This window comes from Echinops telfairi, unplaced genomic scaffold, assembly GCF_000313985.2.
Source record: "Echinops telfairi isolate 266 unplaced genomic scaffold, ASM31398v2 ScPeMD7_18;HRSCAF=68, whole genome shotgun sequence".
NCBI lineage: Eukaryota > Metazoa > Chordata > Mammalia > Afrosoricida > Tenrecidae > Echinops > Echinops telfairi.
Window position 1 is genome coordinate 62,690,804 of NW_022103915.1, and position 7,528 is coordinate 62,698,331.

The 7,528-nt window shown below is 41.7% G+C and overlaps 1 pseudogene; it reads right to left on the reverse strand.

The window, feature by feature from the left end:
* Positions 1-790: 790 nt before the first annotated feature.
* Positions 791-1,402, reverse strand: LOC101664606 (annotated as a pseudogene).
* Between the last annotated feature and the right edge of the window lie 6,126 nt (positions 1,403-7,528).

Genomic DNA, 7,528 nt, shown 5'->3' on the forward strand with positions numbered 1-7,528 from the left:
AATTTTACCACAAAAGCTGCATAAAAAAATGTGCTGGAAAAATTCGGCTTATACACATACTTGGTGTGTGCAATATATTCCAATACTTTATTTTTTTTCTTGTTTCTTTTCATCTTCTTTTATTTTGCATATAACTTACTAACATTTTATACTGCCAAATTAATTGCACATAGACTGCCCCAGAATTAGTCTCAAATTTTCAAAAAATTTGGCCCATTCCACAGAAAAGTTAATTTAGTTGTAATCTCCAAGGTTTGAATAAGTTCATATACTCTCTTTCTCTAGCTATAAATTAGATCTCAACCTTGGGTTTAATCTTTATTTTGATAATATTGAACATCAAAATGTCAGTTGTCATTTTCAAATGACTCTTTTAATGCTTTATTTTAATTTTTGCTTTTAACTTTTTATTGTGATTTGGATGAAACTGTGATTCCATTCAATAGTTCATGCACATTTTGTTTTGTGACATTGTGCTGTGAAGTAAAATTACTTGGTATGGCTCTTTTACCCATGGTCTGTGCAACTCCCACCAAGAGATTGGGTGGGAGCATGCAGATAATGTGCGTGAACTAATCTAGGGGTCCTCAAACTTTTTAAACAGGGGGCCAGTTCACTGTCACTCTGACCGTTGGAGGGCCAGACTATAGTTTAAAAAAAAAACTATGAACAAATTCCTATGCACACTGCATATATATATATATATATATATATATATATATATATATATTTCAGGGGCAGGCCAACAAGGCTTGCTTTTATTGAGTGACTGATCAATAGAACTGCCACTATGTACAGAGAAGAGAAGGGGAGTTTATTTCTTGCTCTCTTCCTCCTTGGACAGAGTCTTGATGATCTCTTCTTTCTTGGCCTGGAGTTGCTCCTCACGGCGCTTGCGTGCTTCCTTGGTCTTAGACCTGCAGGTCTCAACCTGCTCAGCCAGGAGCTTCTTGTGAGCCTTGTCTGTCTTCAGCTTGTGGATGTGTTCCATGAGAATCCGCTTGTTCTTAAACACGTCCCCCTTCCCCTTCAGGGACAAGCTGTGATACATATGGCGGTCAATCTTCTTGGACTCCCAGTATCAACTGAGCAGCCAGCACAGAATCTTCATCCTCCTCATCACGTGACCTTCTTGGGCATGCGAGCATTGGCAGTACCCTTTCGCTCACTTATGCCCATATGCCTGTCCTTGCGGTGGGCTAGGGTGTGTTTGCAGCCGGGCCGGAGAATGGACGGTCACAGCCTTGCGGATGACAAGGCTATCTTTGATATGTTTCCGGATTGGCCGACGGGAGTTGGCATTGGCCATTTCATTGGTCTCATTGGGGTCCAACCAGACTTTCTTCTCGCCGCAGCGGAGGATGCTGGAGGCGAGCCTCGTCTGAAGCTAGAGCATACTCATGGCTGCGGCCCCAGCGCCGAAAGGCACACATACCTTATTTTGAAGTAAAAAACCAAAATGGTCAAAAACACCTGGTGGGCTGGGTAAATGGCCTAGGCGGGCCGCATGAGTTCTGCATGGCTGTTGAAAACATTATGGAACCTCGCCAAGAATCAGAGTGCCATGAGAGGACGTGTTGGTGTGAGAACAGCATAAAGGAGGTTTTAGGTGTCTGACCTCTGCGTTAGAGAAATCAGCTTTGGGCTGCAGTGGAGTTGGATGATCCTTCTCCCATGTAGGTCCAGTGGGATGGTGTCTGCTACTCCTTATTGCTCCTGAGATCCGAGTCCCAGCCAGCGTGCTGCAATTTCCCCAAACTGATGTCTAAGGGTGGTCATAATCCTGCAAAGAGTCTCCGAAAACTAGACAGGAGAGCTCACTGCCCTCCCTTCTCTCCTCTCCACTCATGCTTTTGTGGGCATTGTACCTCCCCTCCCACCCAGGAAAAGAGCAACCACATCGGCCACCTCTTAGCCCCTTCTCCCCAGCTCTGTGAGAGGCCTTCCAGCATGGGTAACTAAAGATAATTAGACACAAAATACAATCAGAGAACCACTGGGTTTTTTTACCCATCAAGGATCACAGTTCCCCAGAGCGCAGCCTACAAAGCCATGTGGACGTGAGCTGGGAGTGAGCCCGTGTGGCAGCTGGTAGAACCTGACCCAGTAAACCCCAAACCCACTTGGTTATTCTAAACCCCTTTTCCTGGGGGACTACATGCCACAGCCCCCAAACCAGGAGATGCTCCAAGCCTTCCGCCCTTAATTTTTTTTTTAAACATGGTCATTCTAAAGCTGTGTTCCTTTCATAACTTTAAATCTAAACCACCATACCCCTGGTTCATTTACAAAGCTTTAACAGAACAAAGCAGGAAAAATCACCCGGAGCTTAAAGTAACTTGCAAACCAGGTTTTACCAGGTTGGGCTTGCCAAGAGTCTTTGAAAGACTTTCAAAGATCACACCATAATAAGTCAGCAAAACAAATCTTCCACATAAGACACCACTGTGTTGAATAAGACATTGCTATACTCCACCCCTCTAGGCTATTTAGGTAGGCAACAGGAATAGACCCCATACTCGCACCCCCACTTGGCTACCTCCACCATCCCAATCCCCTCTCACCTGATTCACCAGAGGTATATACTCTTAGGATAATTAACTCAATCACAAGAATACAGCCCTCGAAGCCATACCAGACACAAAATCATCCCCCTAGCCTGAACCTCATCCCCTCTCTGAAACCCTACAAGACCACAAGGCAGTAAAACATCATACCATCAACATTGTCCCTACTTAATACACAGGGTTGACAAGGGACTCTGATGGATTCACAATACTCCTCCTTTACCCTAACCATACAACCTCATTTAACTCATCAAGCAAAATTGCAGCTTTCTAGGGACACTAAGCCCCCAGGAAGACAGAGACACAATGCCAACTCATGGCACAATGAGTTTGATAGTTGCAGTAGTTTCTGAGATTTAAAAAAGGGCTCCTTTCCCACCACAGCAATTGGGACTCATCACATCAATTACTCAGTGACCTTCCCTGCCCCTGACAAGGTAGCCAATGAACACAGGATCCCACTGACCCTGGCCAGACCACCTTCTGATCAGAAGCCCTCCTCACAGGGGCACCCACAAAAAAAACCTATATCTACCTTGGGAATATACATAGAGAGAGGGGAACTCAGAGTTGTTCAGCAGCCTGCTATAAAGAGGCCTTCTGTTATATACACAAATAATTAAAGGTCTGCACTCTCCCTTTCACAATTTCCAGGGTTGATGAGGGATCCTGGTCAATTTAATATACACGTCATGCACCCCAGCCCCAACACTCTCTAGAACCTGCTTCCTACACCTTGAAAATACCTATTCTGCACCAATTTACCAACTAAATACGTATCTCCCATAACCCTATTTGCCCAGATCCCCCGAGTCACTCTCTTCCCTGCTGTGGCTCATGAGTGCTGGTCTGCCTTGCATGTGATCAGTCTGCCCAGTGCCACCCTTACTGCTCGCAACAGACTTGAAGCTGCTGCTAGCGATTGGAATCTGTGACAGATCTGTGCCCAGGTTCCTTGAGTAACTCCCTCCCCCACCATAGCCTCTGAGCACCTGCCCACACTGTGGGTGATCAGCCTGTCCAGTCCCACCCTTGCTGACTTTGATCACCCCACCCACCCTGCCTAAAAGAGCCACCCACATTTCCTTCTAAATAGATAGCTCCAATTGTCTATGGAGAGAACAACCCCAGTGACATAGAGATGCAGCTCAAACCCACAGCACAGCTGGCTCCAGGTAGTCCTTAGAATCATTGCTACTAGCCTCTGAGAAAGAAAACATAGGGTTCCTGGAATCCCAAGAAAATATTGCTGAGATCCAACAAAACACACATCATCATCAACCCACACAGACATCAACTCACTTCATCAACTACTTCAAGAAAGCAAGAGAAAAAACCTGCAATGTCTGAGGAGGATGTTAACCTAATGATGTACATACAAGAAGTAGACTTTGAACTGTCATAGAAATACATCTTCATTATGCTTCTTAGAGTCACACAGAATATGAGGGAATCAATACAGAAAAAGGAAGAAAAAATAGAAGATAGAATTCACTTACCGAAGGGAAATACAAGAGTTAAAAAAAATCAAAGCAAATGGAAAAAGACCTTACCAACAAGCTGGAAGAGGTGGAGAATCGTATCAGTGACCTCAAAGACAGTCAAGCAGAATTCAATAAACTTGAAAGACAATCAACCGCAATAATCAAAGAAGCTGAAGAAAACCTGAGAACAATGAGTGATGCTATGAATAGAAACAATATTCAAATAATTAGGATGCCAGTGCAAGACATAGCAATGAAACCAACAGCAAAGATAGTGAGGGAATTTCTGGAAGAAAACTTCCCCAACTTAATGCAGGAGAATCCGACAATCATTCACAAAGCAGTGAGGACACTAATTAGACTGATCCCCAAGAATAACACACCAAGGCATATGATAGTAAAATTATCCAACTTTGAAGAAAAAGAAAAAAATCATCAGAGCAACTAGAGAAAATAAATGCAATCACCTATAAAGAAAAGCAGACAATAATATGCTCAGACTTATCAGAATAAACCATGAAGAAGAGAATGGAATAGCATCTTCCAGAAGTTGAAGGAGGATCATGGTAACCCAAGAATTTTCTACTCTGCCAAACTTTCTGTGTTATTCTGGGTAGACTAGAGAAACAAATTCATATATTCAAGAGCAATTGAATATTGAGAAAACAACCCAGCCAAGACCAGATCAAGTCCATAGGTCCATTAGGCCATATGTCCAATACCAATCTATAAAGACTTTCCACCCACTGTGATCTTCCAGCATTCAGTGTCATTGCATGCATTTCACCAGTCTAAAGAGGATTTTGTGGCTTCTCCTCGGGTATTTCTCACAGCAAGTGAGCCTTGTCAGTACAGAGTCTCCAGAGAGAAAGAGTGTGTGTCTCTCCCTCCTCCAAAGAGGAAAAACAAGCGTTCCCTGAATCCTCAGGGGAAGGCCATGTTTACACAGAGGCCTTATTGGCTATACAATGATTGACAAACTAGACTCCACCCCTTCACTTGTAATCCTCTGAAACTGACAACAGATTATATAACTATCACACTCTCCATCAAAATAGATGGAAAGGTAAAGGTTTTCCCAGAGCCAGAAAAATTTAGAGAATACATCAAACCAAACCTAAACAAAACAAAATGCAGCACTAAAAAAAATTACTTTCTAACTCACTTTGGTCAGAAGACCAACATCTACAGAGCACAAACATGTGCACAGAGCACAGACCACCATATAGCTTAACACTATCCAGAAGTCAGAGAACTGAAAGCAATGCAATGTTTTTGACCCAATGGTGAAAAGAAGGCAAAAACTAAATCCCTCTCCCCCCCTACATAATATACTGCTAAGGAGGGAGGGAGGAAAATGTCAATCACAAAGGGTACGAGATGACAGTAAAGAATCCACAGATGGATGTAATAACTCAGAACTTCAATGTTCTGAATTCCCCCATCAAAAGACATAGGCTAGCAGACTGGATTAGGAAACAAATCCCAGCAATTTATTATCTGTGAGAGATGTATCTCAAGCTCACAGAAGAAAGCAAGTTGAGGATCAAAGGATTGTGGAAGGTATATTAAGGTAATGGCAATCTAAAAAAACAGGAGTTGCCATTCTAATCTCTCACAAAATCAAACAAAAGACCCAGGACATAACAAGAGATAATTATGGGCATTGTATAATGCTTAAGGGATCAGAAGACCAGGAGCCAGTGAGCATAATAAACACATATGCATTCAATGAGAGACCCGCAAAATATATCAATCAAATCTTTCAACATGAAAGAAGAAATCATGGGATAGACAATCATAGTATGAGATGTCAATATACTGCTCTCCGAGAAAGATAGATCAGCAGGAAAGAAGCTCAACAAGGAGGTTAAAGAACTAAACTCTACAATTAAATAACTTGACCTAATAGACATTTTCATAGCTCTCAACCCAACTGCAAAAAAATCATATTCTTTTCAAGTTCACATGGCACATATTCAAAAATAGACTATAGACTGGGACACAAGTCAAGTTTGAGCAAATTGAAACATAGATGTTACTCCTTCTGCCGCCTCTGACCTCAAAAAACAAGGGCAAATAGTTGGAGGTTAAATAACTTACTTCTTCAAAAGGAGTGGATATTTTCCCAAATTAGAGACAATATTAGGAAGTTTCTAGAAACTAATGAGAACGAGAATACAGAATACCAAAACCTATGGCATACAGCAAAGGCAGTTATCAGAGTATGCTTGATAGTGATAGATGGGCATATGAAAAAGGAAAAGGAACTTAAAATGGATACCCTCTCATGAAACCTTCGGCAATTGGAACAGTCAATGGAATAATCCTTCTACTCACAATAGAAAATACTTATGAAAACCAGGGCAGAGATAAATGAGTGGGAAAACAAACCAAAAAAATAGAGAAAATCAACTCATTAAAAAGCTGGTTTATTGAAACCATTAAAAAATTGACAAACCATTGGAAACCTAACAAACGATATAAAGGAGCAGACATCAGTATCCAGGTTGAGGGATAACATAGGGGAAATTACAATGGACTCTAGTGAAATTAAAAGACTAATTACACAGTACTTTGAAGGGCTGTATTCAAAGGAATACAACAACCTGGAAGACATGGACAAATACCTGGAAAAATAAACCCTCCCCAGATGATCTCATCTAGAGGTCAAAACTTGAACAAATCTATAGCAAAAGAAGAAATAAATAAGATTATTAAGGAACTACCAACTAAAAAAAGCCCTGGACCAGATGGCTTCACATAATTCTACCAAGTATTCAGGGAAGAGCTGACAACAATTCTACACAAGCTCTTCCAGAACGTACAAAAGGACTGGAAACACCCAAACATATTCTATGAGGCTAATATAACACTGATACCAAAACTGGGCAAGGATCCAACAAGAATACAGGATTACAGCCCGATGTCTCTAATAAAATCTTGTTGAATAAAAAATAAAAGTATATCAAAAGAATAATTCATCATGACAAAGTGGGATTCATAGCACGGATGCAGGGGTGGTTCAATATTTGAAAATCCGTCAACATTATCCACCACATTGAGAAGAAAAAGGCCAAGAACCACATGATAATATCAATAGATGCAGAAAAAGAACTTGACAACATTAAGTATCCATTCCTAATTAAGATACTCAAGAAGATAGGACTGGAAGGAAATTACATTGTGGGATACAGAAAGTTTTCTCCCAAGTTGTCTTCCCCAAATATATGCCAAACCCAAGACACTGTTTGCTACACATGGTAAATGACTGTACAGTTAGAGGTCAATGAAAGTAGGTCAGGAACTGACCTTCAGGAAGCAAAAGACCCGATGCCGGGTGAGTTAGTTAATTGTGCCAGCCTGGCCGATAATCACATGTGGGTCTGGTTGAAAGGCGGAGGGATAAATGGGTGGTGAAGCCTCGCCTTTCGAGTTCTCGGGTCTCTTGTTTTGTGATGGTTGCACCGGGTGCAG